Source organism: Triturus cristatus, chromosome 1_1, assembly GCF_964204655.1.
Source record: "Triturus cristatus chromosome 1_1, aTriCri1.1, whole genome shotgun sequence".
Lineage (NCBI taxonomy): Eukaryota > Metazoa > Chordata > Amphibia > Caudata > Salamandridae > Triturus > Triturus cristatus.
Window position 1 is genome coordinate 650,796,654 of NC_140579.1, and position 15,224 is coordinate 650,811,877.

A 15,224-nucleotide genomic window follows, 5' to 3' on the forward strand; every position below is an offset into this window, starting at 1 on the left:
TAGAATATAATGAATATCACATTTATGCATTTATAAAAACAGGTGCACACAATGTAAGTGACAAGTGCGTAACAGGGATAAGTGCAGGTGATGTGCAAAGGGAAGGTAGTGCACATATATAGATCAACAATTAGTGATGACAATCTATCCTGCCAGTTTTCTTGCATATACAAGAGTGATAAATCATAACAATAAGATGCAGATATATGCTCTCTGTCATCTAAGTTTAACACAAACAATGGAATGAAATAATGTCGACGTTTCGACCCCTATATAAACCAGCAGACTTTGCGCTTTGAAAGTGGGGTCTTCATCAGGACCAAAGTAGGGGGAGGTGGGCACCTATAAATAATAATATGGGGTTAGTGAGGTGTGTCTCTAGAGGAACGTATCAAACAATGAAGTTAATTGGGATATATTAACAGGTGCAGCGAGAAAGCTTCAGGCTGAGATGTGGTAGTGTGGGCCTTGTAGGCTCCTACAAGGGGGGGAAGGGGGGGAGCAAGAAAGGAGACATAAAAGGTCCACTAGGATCAATGCTTCGACTAGTGGATGTGAGGAGTAAAAACCAGAACAGCGATTAGCCGAAACTTACTCACGGTTAGCGCAGGAATTCGTGGTGAGTAGGCCAAGGTTCATCAGTAACCTATGGTCAACGGTAGCGAAGGTATCCGTGGTACGTAAGTCAAGGTTGATCAGTAACCTATGGCTAAAAAACATTATGTGCCAAGTCAGAGCATCCTAGCCAGGGTGGAAGTAATGTTGACAGAACTAAGAGAACACATGTGGCAGTCTACCAATTTGAAAACCTACGTAGAAGACATTATATAAATGGTGTATGCCTCTCCATGTGCTGGAGGGTGCTAAACGCGCGTTGATAAAAGAATGGTACCGCGGGGGTGATGCCAAACCTTGACACTCTGCATCGCGCTAGTTATCAGCAGATGTCTATGTATAGGCCTCAAGGCGAGGCCATATTAATTAAATAAGGATGGTGGCACCTAAAATTAACTGTGAGCATTCCGTCAATAAAGCTTGTATCCAAATTAAAGAAAATAATAAATTAAATAATAAAACCTGCAGCCTCCTAAATCAATTGGAAGGGTACAACGTATCTTTAAACTCAAGACATCGCGTAATGGAAACTGCATTCAACAGGCTGAACGCGAAACACTCTCTGTTTTACGAGTGCGGTGGAGATAAGACAGACGTGGCACTAAAACTGTCCAACGCGGGGTAGAAACCTGGCAGGATAGGTTGTCATCACTAATTGTTGATGTATATATGCGCACTACCTTCCCTTTGCTCATCACCTGCACTTATCCCTGTTACGCACTTGTCACTTCACATTGTGTGCACCTGTTTTCATAAATGCATAAATGTGATATACATTATTTTCTATAGTTTTGATTTACTTTCAATCCATGTGATATAATTAAATCACAATCATTTTTTGAATGAGTTATTTGGTGTCATACTTTGTCTACTTAGATCATTTTTTGTTCCCTGATGTATTGTGAATGCTCTCCACTGTGACTATCTTATGTACCGCAATTTACCCGGGTCCAGTGGTCTATCCTGTTACCCCATTAATACATAACTCTTTATAGTGCATGTTAGTCCTGCGAGGATAGTTTTTAAATTCTTTATTGTCATCAGTATGACAGAAAGCGAGACACTTTCTTACATTGAGGAGTACATTGCTCATTTAATTCAAGATCCCTCTAATAACCTCTTCATTACCTCAAACACCCCCAACATCGATGTTTCTCTGAATGAAAAGATGAACAAACTTGAGAGGTTAGAGAAGAAACTAATTAGGACCAGACTACATGGTCACCTTCTGACTAAGTACCTACAGGCTAACATTATACCGGTGGGTCTCCAAGTCAGGAACGAGCCGACAATATTTGTTGATCTACCAAAGTTCAAAGAAGGCTTTCGCTTCGTCGCTAATAACTCCTCACGCCACTGGAAGGTGTTCGGTGTGGAAACTGCCTTGGAACAAGTGGAAAACTGATAAAGGAAATTGCAGACTTGAAACGTGAAATCTCAACTGACAGTGCTCAGACCAACGCCAAGGAAGCCTTGGAGCGTCTGGAGAAAACCGTCAAGGAATTCAACATAAACACTCAAGCCAAGAAGTTGGATAAACTTTCCAAAGACGTTCTTTTCTATGACAAAAAACTAACTTATCCATACCTACAGGAGGATTATTACAAACAAGACCAACAGGGACGCTTCACCAACAGGGGCAGAGGAAGCTTCAGAGGTAATCGAAGATTCTCAACCTTCTCTGAATCAGCTGGCTCCACAGGAAGTGAAGGTGACCAGCCAGGTACCAGCTCTGGGTATCACTACCAGGACAGTTTGTATTACCCCCAACCAGGATCTTCTTTTTTAGAGGATACCCAATGGCGACCCGAGAGGCAGAAACAACTAATTGGAACAGGGGCCGAACACGGGACCCACCTCAACAAGGCCAGGGTTGGGACAGAGGAAGACAAGGCCAGAACCAAACCCAGAAACAGGTCAGGTTCCCCCAGGAACAACACGGGGAGATTCAAACCAGGCGACGGGTATACTGTTGGTAACCGACCGGAAGGACCCAATCATCAATCTGTCCACCCATGAATTGACCAATTATGAAAGTATGATCCTCAGCAAAGGTTTATCTTTAGTTCCTACAACATACCCAAATAAATTCAACTACGGAACTCCATCGGTTCTTCAGGAAGATTCGTCTGAGGCACTACTTCAGGCACTCACCGCCCTCTACTTCAGCGTCTCACACAGGATTACGGGTCCCATCAACTTTCACCCCCACATCCCAGATGGAGTCTCACCGGATCCTTACCTATGAAAGCATGGTCTTAAAAGAACCGCTCATGACTTGCTCGACCAGGAAATATGTGAAACATAATGTAACTACTGCGGAACGTAAGGCACTTGATAGTTTGAAGAACAACCACTCAATCGTGATCAAACCTGCCGACAAGGGTGAGGCCATTGTGGTCCAAGACGTGGATGCCTACAAAAGAGAACTCTACTCGCAACTGAATGATAGAGTCAGTTACGCCAGACTGAATCATAACCCCACAAAGAAGATTAGCACCATGATCCTACGGACGAATGAGAGGGGCAAGGAAGTAGGCTATCTATATGACTCAGAATTCCAATACTTAAACCAAAAGCAGCCTCGTTTGCCCACAATTTATACCTTACCTAAGGTCCACAAGAACTTGGAACAACCACCTGGCTGCCCTATTGTATCCGGGTGTGGCTCGATACTTGAGCCCCTCTGCAAATATGTGGATTTTTTCCTAAAACCCTTAGCAGAAAAGACTAAGTCTTACCTTTGTGACACCATGCAGGTAATAAATCTGGTTGATGGCATGCCTTTTGAACCTGTTACCCAAATCCTGGTCACGATGGATATTGTCTGTTATATACGAGCATTCCCCAACGTCATGCCCTACAGATAATTAAGAAGCACCTGGATAGAAGGACCCTACCTGCACGTGTACCAACTGAGTTCATCGTACAACTGTTGGAGATAGCTATGACACAAAACTTTTTCTACTTTCAGGGTGACCACTTTGTGCAGACTAAAGGAGTGGCTATCGGTGCCAGTTTCGCTCCCGGTCTGGCCATTCTCAACATGGATGAGTTTGAGCAACAATACATCTACAATGATCTGAACCCATTTGGAGAGCATGTCACATACTGCAAGCGTTATATAGACGACGTCGTCATGGTTTGGACTGGCAGTGACTCTGAACTCCTCTCCTTCTTTGACTGGCTGAATGGAAGGTCTATGGATATCCAGTTCACCCTCCATAAGGATAAGATCAACATTGACTTCCTTGACATATCGATCAAAGCATCAAACCATTGTCTATATACCACACTTTACCCAAAACCCACCGAAAGGAATATCCTCTTGCGATATGGCAGTCACCATCAAAAGGGAGTATGCAATAATTTGCCTTTTGGACAATTCCTCAGAATCAGGAGGAACTACACACAGAAAGAAGACTTTTTCAATGAATCTGACGACTTAATCCACAGACTGATAGAACGTGGCTACCCAAAGCAGTTGGTGAAGCGGGCCAGGAAAAGAGCCTGGCATAATCCGAGGGAATCGCTACTTACTCCCAAAGAACAACCAAATGTGAACATGTACAGGTTGATTTGTGTCACAACGTTCACACACTGAGCAATGAAATCCGGCAAATTGACAATAAACATTGGCCAATTGTGGCCGACGACCTGCAGTTACCAAACCTTCCCATGCACTCATTCAAGAAAGGCAAGAATGTACAAGACCATGTGGTCAGATCATTCCTGGAACCCCCGCCCCAACCAACTATCCAATCGATGTGGCAACTTTTGGCTTTAGTGGGACACTATAAATGTGGAAACTGCAAAGCGTGCAGTCTGACAATTGAAACCAAACAGTTCCACCACAACAATTGCACGACAGATCTCAAAACTCACACTAATTGCAACACAACAAACGTCATCTCTGCAATTGTCTGCCCTTACGATAAAATCTATGTAGGGCAAACAACTCAAACGGTTAAGGCCCGAATACTGCAACATTGCAGCAGGATAGAGTGCGGGACCATAGGGGCTCCCCTAGTCGAAGACTTTCAAACCTTGAACCATCCCCCAGAATCCATTAAATGGTTGGTTATTGAAGCAATCACATTGGGAATCAGGGGCGGTGATTTGGGTCTAGTTCTGAATACCAGGGAATGCAAGTGGATGGACCGCTTTAATTCTGTCCATAACGGCCTTAATGAGATGGATGAACAATTGTTACTTACCGGTAAACAGGTGGTTCTCCAGTATTGGTGTCTTTCATAGATTCACATGCTTGAATATTCCCCGTCGTCGGAGTGGGAGTCCCACGGTAAATAATATAGCAATATATACAGTCCTAATATATATATATATATATATATATATATATATATATATATATATATATATATATATATATATATATATATATATATATAACTAATCATATAAAACAGAGATATAAGTAGGTGATAAACATCAAGAATGTCCCTATATGAAATCTCCATAGAGATACATGAAGAGAGAAAAAAGACATTCGCAGTCTATCTCTGTCATTATGTTGGTCCAAACTACAGCCAATCAGGCGTCAGCTCCCCTCTATGAACCTTCTCCTCAGAGCTCCTCACCTCAGATTTTCGTCGCACCAGAGTGACTTTAGAGTGTATGAGGAGAAGGGAGCCTCTGAAGGGAGGAGGGAGGGTCGCATGTGAATCTATGAAAGACACCAATACTGGAGAACCACCTGTTTACCGGTAAGTAACAATTGTTCTTCTCCAGTATTGGGGTGTCTTTCATAGATTCACATGCTTGAATATAGAATAGCTAGCAGTAACAATTACCATTGCTTCCATAATCATACGACAACTGAAATCGTAATGACAATGAACATCCTTGTCTATATGATGTTATTCAAAGTCTATATAAGTGCAAATGACACCATTATTCAACGTAAATGGAAACAATATTGAGGAGGGAAGGAAGAGGCTCACCTTATTTAAAAAGATTGTGAAGCACTGCCTGCCCAACTGCAGCATCCTCCTCGTTTAAAGTCGCCAAGCAGTAGTGTCTTGTAAAAGTGTGCCTGCTCGACCATGTAGCTGCTCTGCAGATTTGATGTAAAGGCACTCCAGCAAATAATGCGGTTGAGGATGACATTGCTCTAGTGGAGTGAGCCCTCACTGGTGACTGCAAAGGCTTGTTCGCCTTTTGATGGCAGAAGGCGATGGCTGCTGAAACCCAACGTGCAATGGTTGGTTTTGTAACTGGACGCCCCTTGTGAAACCGTCCATAAGCTATGAAGAGTTGATCAGATTTTCGAAAAGAAGCTGTTCTGCTGATGTAGAACTTTAAACACCGTTTCACATCCAGGGAATGTAACTTTTGCTCTGCAGGCGTTTGAGGATTAGCAAAGAAAGTTTTTAAAATGACTGGTTCGTTAATATGAAAATCTGAAGGCACCTTCGGCAAGAATGTTGGATTAGTGCATAATACTACAGACTCTGGTTTGAACTGTAGGAAAGGAGGATTTATTGTAAAAGCGTGGATGTCACTGACGCGACGTGAAGACGTTAGTGCTAGAAGAAGAGCCACCTTCCATGTCAGATACTTCAAATCGACTTTATGTATTGGTTCGAACGGTGGTTTCATTAATTGTGCCAACACGATGTTAAGGTGCCACAATGGAGGAGGGCGTCTAACAGGTGGAAATTTACGAAACAACCCTTTGAAGAATTGATGCATTATCCTTGAAGAACAAAGGGAAGTTGAACCATCCTGACGGAAACGAGAAATTGCCGCCAGAAAAACTCTCAAGGTTGCATGAGAAAGCCAGGACTTAGCCAATTGTAAGAAGAACGGCAGCAATTGTTCTGGTGTAGAGTGAATTGGATGAACCCCAGTAGATGCACACCAATGGCAGAATCTCCTCCACTTCAACTTGTACGTTTTCACCGTAGAAGGGGCCCTCGCCTGAGCCAAGATGTTTCTACAGTCCTGTGGAATGTCTAGATGGGCAAATTCACAGTGCTCAGGTTCCAAGCTGATAAGCTCAGTGATGAGGGATTTGGATGACAAATGTTCCCCTTGCTCATTGTAAGTAGATCTGCACGAGGATGTAGAAGGATTGGTTCGCATTGGGAAAGTAGGAGTAATTCCGAAAACCATGCCTGTCGAGGCCATCATGGGGCTATGAGCAGTAGATGGCAGGGCTGCCTCCGCATCTTCCACAGAACTCGAGGTACGAGAGGGATTGGGGGAAAAGCGTAGGCAAACAGATTGTACCAGTTCATCAAAAGGGCATTGCCCCGTGACCCTTGATGGGGATGCCAGCTTGCATAATCTCGGCATTTCCGGTTCTCCGGTGTGCCAAAGAGATCCAGCTGTGGACGACCCCATCGTCGAAATATCATCTCTAGAGTTGGCTGATGTAACTCCCATTCGTGGGTCGACGAGGAGGACCTGCTCAGGGAATCCGCTAGGATATTGGATACCCCTGGTAGATGAACTGCTGCAATTGTGATGCGATGGTCGAGAGACAAATCCCAGATCGACTGAGCTAGTCGCGACAGTTTCGGAGATTTTGTTCCGCCCTGCTTGTTGATGTAGTGCATGCAGGTTGTATTGTCCGTCTGTATTAGGACTGTTTCTCCTTGGATTAAAGGAAGGAACGACTTGAGAGCTAGAAATATAGCCATGAGTTCTAACCTGTTGATGTGCCAGGTTTTTTGACACATCGTTCACTTCCCCTTTACTGAGAAATCCTCCAAATGAGCACCCCATCCTTCTAGAGAGGCGTCTGTTGTTATTGTCATATCTGGCACTTCCGACAGAAATGAAATTCCTTTTGTTAAATTTAATGGTTGTGTCCACCATTTGAGTGCCGAGTCCATACGGTCTGTGACGTTTACAACGTCGTTGAACGACCCAGTAACTTGACGCCATTGGACGTCTAGTTCCTCCTGTATGGGGCGTGTCTTTAATCTGCAATGAGGGATCAAGGCAATGCACGATGACGCCATCCCCAGAAATGACTTTAATAGTCTTACTGAAACTGACCTTTTTGATCTTATAAGGGACACCAGTCGAAGAATCCTTTGGAGACGGTCTTGGGAGAGAAACGCCTTCGTTGACACTGTATCCAGTGTTGCTCCTAGAAATTCCCTGCGATGAGAGGGTTGTAGATGGGACTTTATGGCATTTATGGATAGTCCTAAGGAGCGAAACACCTCTTGACAAAGACGTGTGTCCCGTAGAAGTTGATTTTCCGATTGTGATTTTAGGAGACAGTCGTCCTGGTATGGAAAGATTTGAACACCCTGGAGACGTAGGAAAGCTACCACAGGAGCGAGCACTTTTGTGAACACTCGAGGGGCAGATCGTAGATCGAATGGTAACACCTTGAACTGGAAATCCTCGACCTACTCGAAAGCGTAGAAATTTCCGATGTAGATGTAGTATGGGGATATGAAAATATGCATCTTGGAGGTCGATAGTCGCCATGAAATCTCCTTGTGAGAGTAAACGCAAGATCTCGACAAGCGTCAACATACAAAAAGATTGTTTCTTTAGATACCTGTTGAGGGCCCTCAGATCTAGTATTGGCCTCCATTCCCCATTCTTGGTGATAAGGAAGAATCGGGAATAAAACCTTTCCCTCTTTGAGATCTTGGTACCACCTCTATGGCTCCCTTGCGTATTAACAGTTGAACTTGATGAAAAAGTTCTTTGATATGCGCCGGCGGTGGTCCGGTAGGTGGCGTGGGTGGGGGAAATTCGATGAACTCTAACGTGTGACCTTTTTCTACAATGTCCAGAACCCAACGGTCCTTTGTTATGGAGGACCATTGAGAACAGCACAGTGATATTCGACCTCCAATTTTCTGGAACTGACAGAAGTCATTGTCTTTTAGGATTGGAACCTCTGTACGAGGATTTTCCTCTGTAATTTTTGGAAGACTGCTGCCGAGAGGACTGTTGCTGATTGTAGGTATACCGATTGGAACCCTGGTTGTATGGTCGGTATTGATTGCTTCCTCTCCGAAAATTAGAGGAGGTGCCGCGTCCGCGTGCACCCCGAAATGGCTGCTTTCTAAATTGCAATGTACCTAGAGAGCGAGCAGTCTCTGTATCTTTTTTGATCGATTGGAGAGCTTCATCCACATGATCTCCGAATAAAGATTCTCTGTCGTATGCCATATCCAATATTTTTGCCTGCACTTCCTGGCGAAAAGATGTTGAGCGCAACCAACCTTGCCTGCGCAATACCGCCGCTCCAGCGAGTTGACGGAAACCTGTAAAAGCGATGTCCACTGCACAGTCGATTATTTCTGCAGATGTACTCTCTCCCTCTTGAAGAAGCTTCACAGCTTCAATCCTAGATGCCTCAGGTAACATTTCAACCAAAACCGCTATATCCGCCCATATTTGACGGTCGTAACGACCTAAAATGGCTAAGGCATTAGCCGCTCTTACAGTGGTGGAAGCCATTGATGACAATTTTCGCCCTATGGCATCCAAGCGACGTCCATCACGATCAGGTGGTGCAGTGATTGTAGATGCAGGGTTTCTAGCCCGACGTTGCGCTGCCTGTTGAATTACAGAATCTGGTTTTGACTGACCAGTGAGGCATGCTGGAGCTCCTACTGGCGATTTATACTTTTTCTCCAACCTAGGTACCTGTGCCGGAAGGCTATTTGGTGTCTTCATTATCTTTTTGCCTTCATCCCAAATGAACTCGATAATAGGGATTGTATGCGTCTGTTTGAAAGGCTGATTTTTAAAATCATAAAGAAAACAATCCTCTTCTTTATGTTCCGTTGTTAATTTGAGCCGTTGGGCCGCTCTATCCATCAACTGGTGAAAACTTGCAATGTCGACAGGTGGTGAGTCTCCAGGTACTACAGGAGAGGGAGATGGTGTTTGGGCATGGTAGTCATCCCACTCCGCCATATCATCATCATCATCATCACCATTGCCACCATCATCCAGGATCTCACCATCTTCCTTGTCTTGAGGAACTTCCTCATCACTGTCATGATGAATTAATGTCCGAGCCGATGATTGTCTCGGCGGAACTGAAGGTGTTATAACTGGCACTGGCTCCGACACAGGTGTTGGCACCACTGGAACAGCAGGAACTACAGACTCTTGTGGTGATAAAGGAAAACGCCGATTATAATCATCCAACATGAGTTGGAGATTTGTAATAAGCGACAATGGTAACGTCGCAGTTTGTCCTTCCGTAGGAATTTCTTCCTGATAAAAGCGTTCCTCATCCTCACTACTTTCATCCTGGCATTTTATTATTAAATCCGATGGACTGTGTGCCGTCCCGAACGATTCAGGTAAACCTTCTCCTGACTCTTGATCTGAATCAGTTGCGAACAAAGGTGAAGGAAGCTGGGAATCATCTAAAGGTATGACCTCACCTAACATATTCTGTTGACCACTTGGAGGCAACGGCAACAAAGGCACAGCGGCAAAGGACGAAGTAGTCGCTGAAGGCACAGAAGAAATTTTTGTATTCATTGACCTCTGCGCAGAAGTTGTCCTCTTAATCTTTATTTTCACAGACGAGATTGCCGTCGACGGGGTTGAAAGCACAGAGGTCTCTGTCGGCATCTTCGTAGACGGAGCCGTCGACGAAACGAGCGTCGACGGAACCAACGTCGACGGAACCATCGTCGACGGAACCATCGGGAGCGACGACGAGGTCTTCTTTTTCTTCGTCGACGGAGCACTCGTCGACGCATCAATCGACGACGTAAGCGTCGACGAGACAGATTTTGCAGTCTTCGACGACGACGATGGTAGCGTCGACGAGATCTTTTCCTTCTTCGTCGACGACGATGCAATAGGCAACACTGACGACACAGTCTTTATAGTACTGACGATAACGTCGACGGGACCGCCGTCGACGACTTTGATGCTGACGTCGTCGTCATAGTCACCGTCGGCGAGCAGGAAACGGCGGATTTCGACGTCGGAAGTCTCGTCGACGATGAAGCCAATTTTTTTCCAGAAAATTGGGAAGTCGATGCCTCAGCAGCCTGAGAACTATGTCTCGTGGGCGATATCGCAGTAGCCATGGAAGAGGACATGGCAGATGTCATAGACAGAGACATTTTCTTCTTCTTAAGGAAAGGAGAAGGAAGATCTTGTACACTACTGCGTTTTGAGGCTGTGTGGGAACGGCCAGAAGTAAAGCTTTCTACATCAGAAACCACTTCATCCTTATCTTTCAGTCTCTGGAGCCACAACAAGAGACGGCCTTCCCTGTCTTTAAGAGTTTTTGTAGAAAAAGTTCTACAGAATTTACATTTACCCACTTCATGATCCGGGTAAAGACAGTAAATACACTTACTGTGTGGATCTTCTGAATATAAACGTAGCTTTCCACAAGAGGAACAAGGTCTAAACAGAGACTTCTTACTTGAAGACATGCTGAAGAGAAAAAACGGAGCAGAGTTCAGGGAGACTCCCTTTCACACGACGTGCGGTAGAAAATCTGAGGTGAGGAGCTCTGAGGAGAAGGTTCATAGAGGGGAGCTGACGCCTGATTAGCTGTAGTTTGGACGAACATAATGACAGAGATAGACTGCGAATGTCTTTTTTCTCTCTTCATGTATCTCTATAGAGATTTCATATAGGGACATTCTTGATGTTTATCACCTACTTATATCTCTGTTTTATATGATTATATATATATATATATATATATATATATATATATATTAAGACTGTATATATTGCTATATTATTTACCGTGGGACTCCCACTCCGACGACGGGGAATATTCAAGCATGTGAATCTATGAAAGACACCCCAATACTGGAGAAATGACATATGCCCAATTGTCTTTATTAAATGGGAATTTGGTGATACAGTATTGAACTTCAAACATGGCACATATTCCAATTGAAATATGATACCATCCAGGTCACAATTTAGTAAACATTCCCAGATTGTGCGCCAGGCTTTCAAACTGGACAGCAATATGAACAATCCACTGTGAACCGTAGTACGTTGAGCGAACCTCCCAACGTCTTAAAATGATCCTAAGACCAAATGTGTTTATTGTCTATAGCTATCTATGTTTAATATCAACACAAATTGTGCTATAGCACGATATGGCAGCATTACTGTGCGCCATTTTTTTCAATTTGACCGTCTGCATGTTCGTGGTCTCCTATAGTTATCTATGTTTATCATTTACATTAACTATGTTATAGCACGATATAGAAGCATCCCTGTGTGTTTATGATTATTTCCTCCAATCTGACCGTCTGCAATTACAAATGTTTGTTACTAGAACATATTTCTGAAACTGTAGAGTTTTTGCTTTCTATAACGATCTCTTTGAAATATGTATGCACATTTCCGCTCCTTTATCTTAGTTATGTTCTCTGCAAATGACAAACAGCCTTTCAAATTGCGTGGTCAGGGTAAAGGGCCATTTCTGACTTCACCCCGTCATCAGCCGGTAAAAACAAGGTCGTAAAATGAATTTGGTTATGTACGTGCCTGACGTGCACATTGACTCTGAGTATTTAAGTCTGACACGTGACACCCTCACGTGTTAGCTGTCAGACGAATTCATGCAACCTTCAGGTATGTCCGTTTTTCCAGCACTGCCAGGCCGATACATTTTTTCAAAGCGTCCGAGGCAGGCTTGCATTAGGAAGCAGCCCCTCTTGACATTAGACGTGCACTTTGGATCTACCCAGCGATAGACAGTTTTAGTGCCACGTCTGTCTTATCTCCACCGCGCTCCTAAAACAGAGAGTTTTCAGTGTTGGGCCTGTTGAATACAGTTTCCATTTGGCGATGTCTTGAGTTTAAAGATACGTTGTACCCTCCCAATTGATTTAGGACTCTGCAGGTTTTATTATTTAATTTATTATTTTCTTTAATTTGGATACAAGCTTTATTGGTCCCGTAGGAGAGTAGGATCTGCTTCACATGTTTACCCCCACTTTTTGCTGGGTTTTCACTGTTTTTCGACTTTAGTCTGGCTGGGTCCCTGCTATTCAGGGCCCCAGCCTAGCTGCTTCCTCTCTAAATTGATTGCATGTACTTTAGGTACACTCCAGATTGGATTCTGGGGTACCCTTGTGGGTCCCTAGTATATGATATACAATGTACCCAGGGCATAGGTACCCCAGAGGCTTACCAGGGGCTGAAGCATGTATTGTGCCACCCCTGGAAAACCATTCAAAATGACACCACAGGTCTGCTACTGCAGCCTGGGTAAGGTGGTGCATGCACCCCTTACTGAGGTATAGTTTCACTATACCTCACCTATCACTGCACATGGTAACCTATCAGTCACCCCTATGGCAGGCCTTATCAATCCTGAAGGCATGGTGCTTAGTTATATGTGAGAGGGTGCCCATGCATGAGCTGAGCCCCTCTGCAGCCTTCGGAATCTCTTCTCCGGGGTTGTCAGTGGTGCAGCCTGACCATATACTCTTAAGTGCAATATATCTTAAACGGTTAATGCTAACTTTGGACTGGCTGCATGGAAACATGTCGTGTTTGGTGACAAACACCTTGGAATCATACCCCCACATCAGTTCTTGATGTGCTTGATGTGAGGATATGATCCCACCCTTCTAGAGGGAGAGACATGGCAGTACTGGTATACCCGGTAGAAATCTAATAGAGCCCTGGCATCACAAAATGGATGCTGCAGCCACAGTCACGGGGTCTGGCCTCCTGCTGCTGACCGAAACTCCGGCAGGGGAGGACTGGATAATAGGTTTCCTGTCATAGGGAGGTGTAACCACCTCCCAGACAGGCTTATGTGTATTGGGGCTGGGTGGGAGCACTCTCTGAGTGCTTTGAAGTCCTGCACTGGGGGCACATTTGGTGTCCCTGTGCATAGTCCAGCTCAAACCAGTTCAGGGGCTTCCAGCCCCTGAGCTGGCGCGAAACTGGACAAAGGAAATGGGTGTAGCCACCCTTCTTTCCAAACCCTCCCATAGGTGGGGCCCTAGAGCTAGTCCAACCCCTTCCTTAGGTATAAGTAAGGAACCTCTGTAACCAGAACTTTAGATATCCCTGGACGAAACTGAAGCTGAATCCTGGAACTGCGACGCTCTGCTAACGACTAGAGGACTGAAGAAATCTCCCCTGGGGTCAAGAAGTGACTCCCCTGCTTGGCAGGCACCTACGAAGCATTTTGCCGGTCTGCATCTCCGAAGCTCCCGCCGGACTCCGAAGTATTTGCAGCCCAGGAAGAGGATTTCCAGACATCTCAGAGGCTGACCCGATTCCCCAGCAAAGCTGAGACCCGCAGCCCTCGTGAGTAGCGTGGAACCGGAACTCCTGGTGACCGTGCACTTTCGCAAGTGCATTGACTTCTCAACGTCTCTTGAAGTCGTGCTTGAGGTTACTTGTAGCCCACACTTCGAGCAGAGAATCCACCGAAGATTGTCGGCCTAGTCACCCCGGGTGACCCGTGGGCCGCCATTTTGAGGTTCCTCTCGAGGTCCGTTTGCGATCCCTGGTACGTCGACTGGTGGGTCCCTGTGAAGGTAACTTGGGCTTCCCTGGTTGCTCCAGACGTGCCCTGACTCCCACCCAAGTGGTGAGTTGCTCAGACCTTGCTGGTCTGCACCGAAGCACCTTTCGCCTTTCTGCGTTGGTTGCTGTTGCCAAGGCTTGTTGTGTCCAATCCGGGCACTGACGCTGCAGCACTCAACATCCTTTGTGGGACAGCTGGAATCCAGCTCCTGGTCGTCCTCGATGCTTCCTGGTCCTCGTGGCTGAAGAGTCAAGCTTCAACTTCTTCACCTGAAATCACCCAACATCGGTGGGCATCCTCCTATCATCTTCCTGGTCACTGGCTAGTGACCCAGACTCTGTCCCCTCTGCTTTCAGGTTCTTCTCGACTTCAATCCAGGCTTGGATCTCTTCGGACACTTCGCATCTTCCCGGCAGCAGCACTTCTTTGCCAGCTCCCATTGAAATAGACGACGCGACCCGACACCATTTGACACCTATGCACCTGGCTTCCATGGGTGAGGTAACACGAGTACTCGGGTGCTCCCGTGGGTGTTGACCTTAGAACTTCCTAAGTCCCAAAAGGTTTGGTCCTGACTCAATTCTTAAGTATCCCTAATCTCTAAAAATCTAACCGCAACTTTTCCCATTGAAGCTAACGGGAGCTCTCGGCTGTGTTCTCACACTGCACAAGCCCCCGTGGGTCCCCTGTGTCACTATCCTGGGTGGTTCCTTGGGGTCCCAGCGATTCTACAGGCTCTAGGCCTTGTGTCTAGTTAAATTGTGGTCTTATACCACTATTTTAGTATATGGTTTGGCTCGCCCTAGGGCCTGACATGTATTTGTGCTATTTTAGTCATATTTGAAGTGTAACTTATGTGTTTTGACCTCTAGCCTCATGAAGAGACTAGGAGGGTGTCTTTAGAAATAAATACATATATTTTATTTTATATATATATACCTGGTGTGGTTGTCTTTCATTTAGCCATTCAAGAGATTATAGACTGGTAAAACAAGCTGCTTTACATTCCTTCAAGACTTAGCCTGAAGGCTGCTCTCCATAGCTACCACTAGGATAGCTTTCAATAAAGGTTGTCTTTAACCTATAACCAATAAGGGGTTGTTTGCAC

At 45.1% G+C, this 15,224-nt stretch overlaps 1 protein-coding gene across 5 annotated transcripts in view; it reads right to left on the reverse strand.

The window, feature by feature from the left end:
* Positions 1-15,224, reverse strand: part of MEIOC (meiosis specific with coiled-coil domain) — a 1,471,177-nt gene that overhangs the window by 122,952 nt on the left and 1,333,001 nt on the right. Inside the window, exon 5 of one of the 5 annotated variants that reach the window (XR_014979443.1) lies at positions 600-709. The exons of the other annotated variants lie outside the window; for them this stretch is intronic. The gene's annotated coding sequence lies outside the window, so the exon portion shown is untranslated. The remainder of the gene's footprint in view (positions 1-599; positions 710-15,224) is intronic. 5 annotated transcript variants of the gene reach the window in all.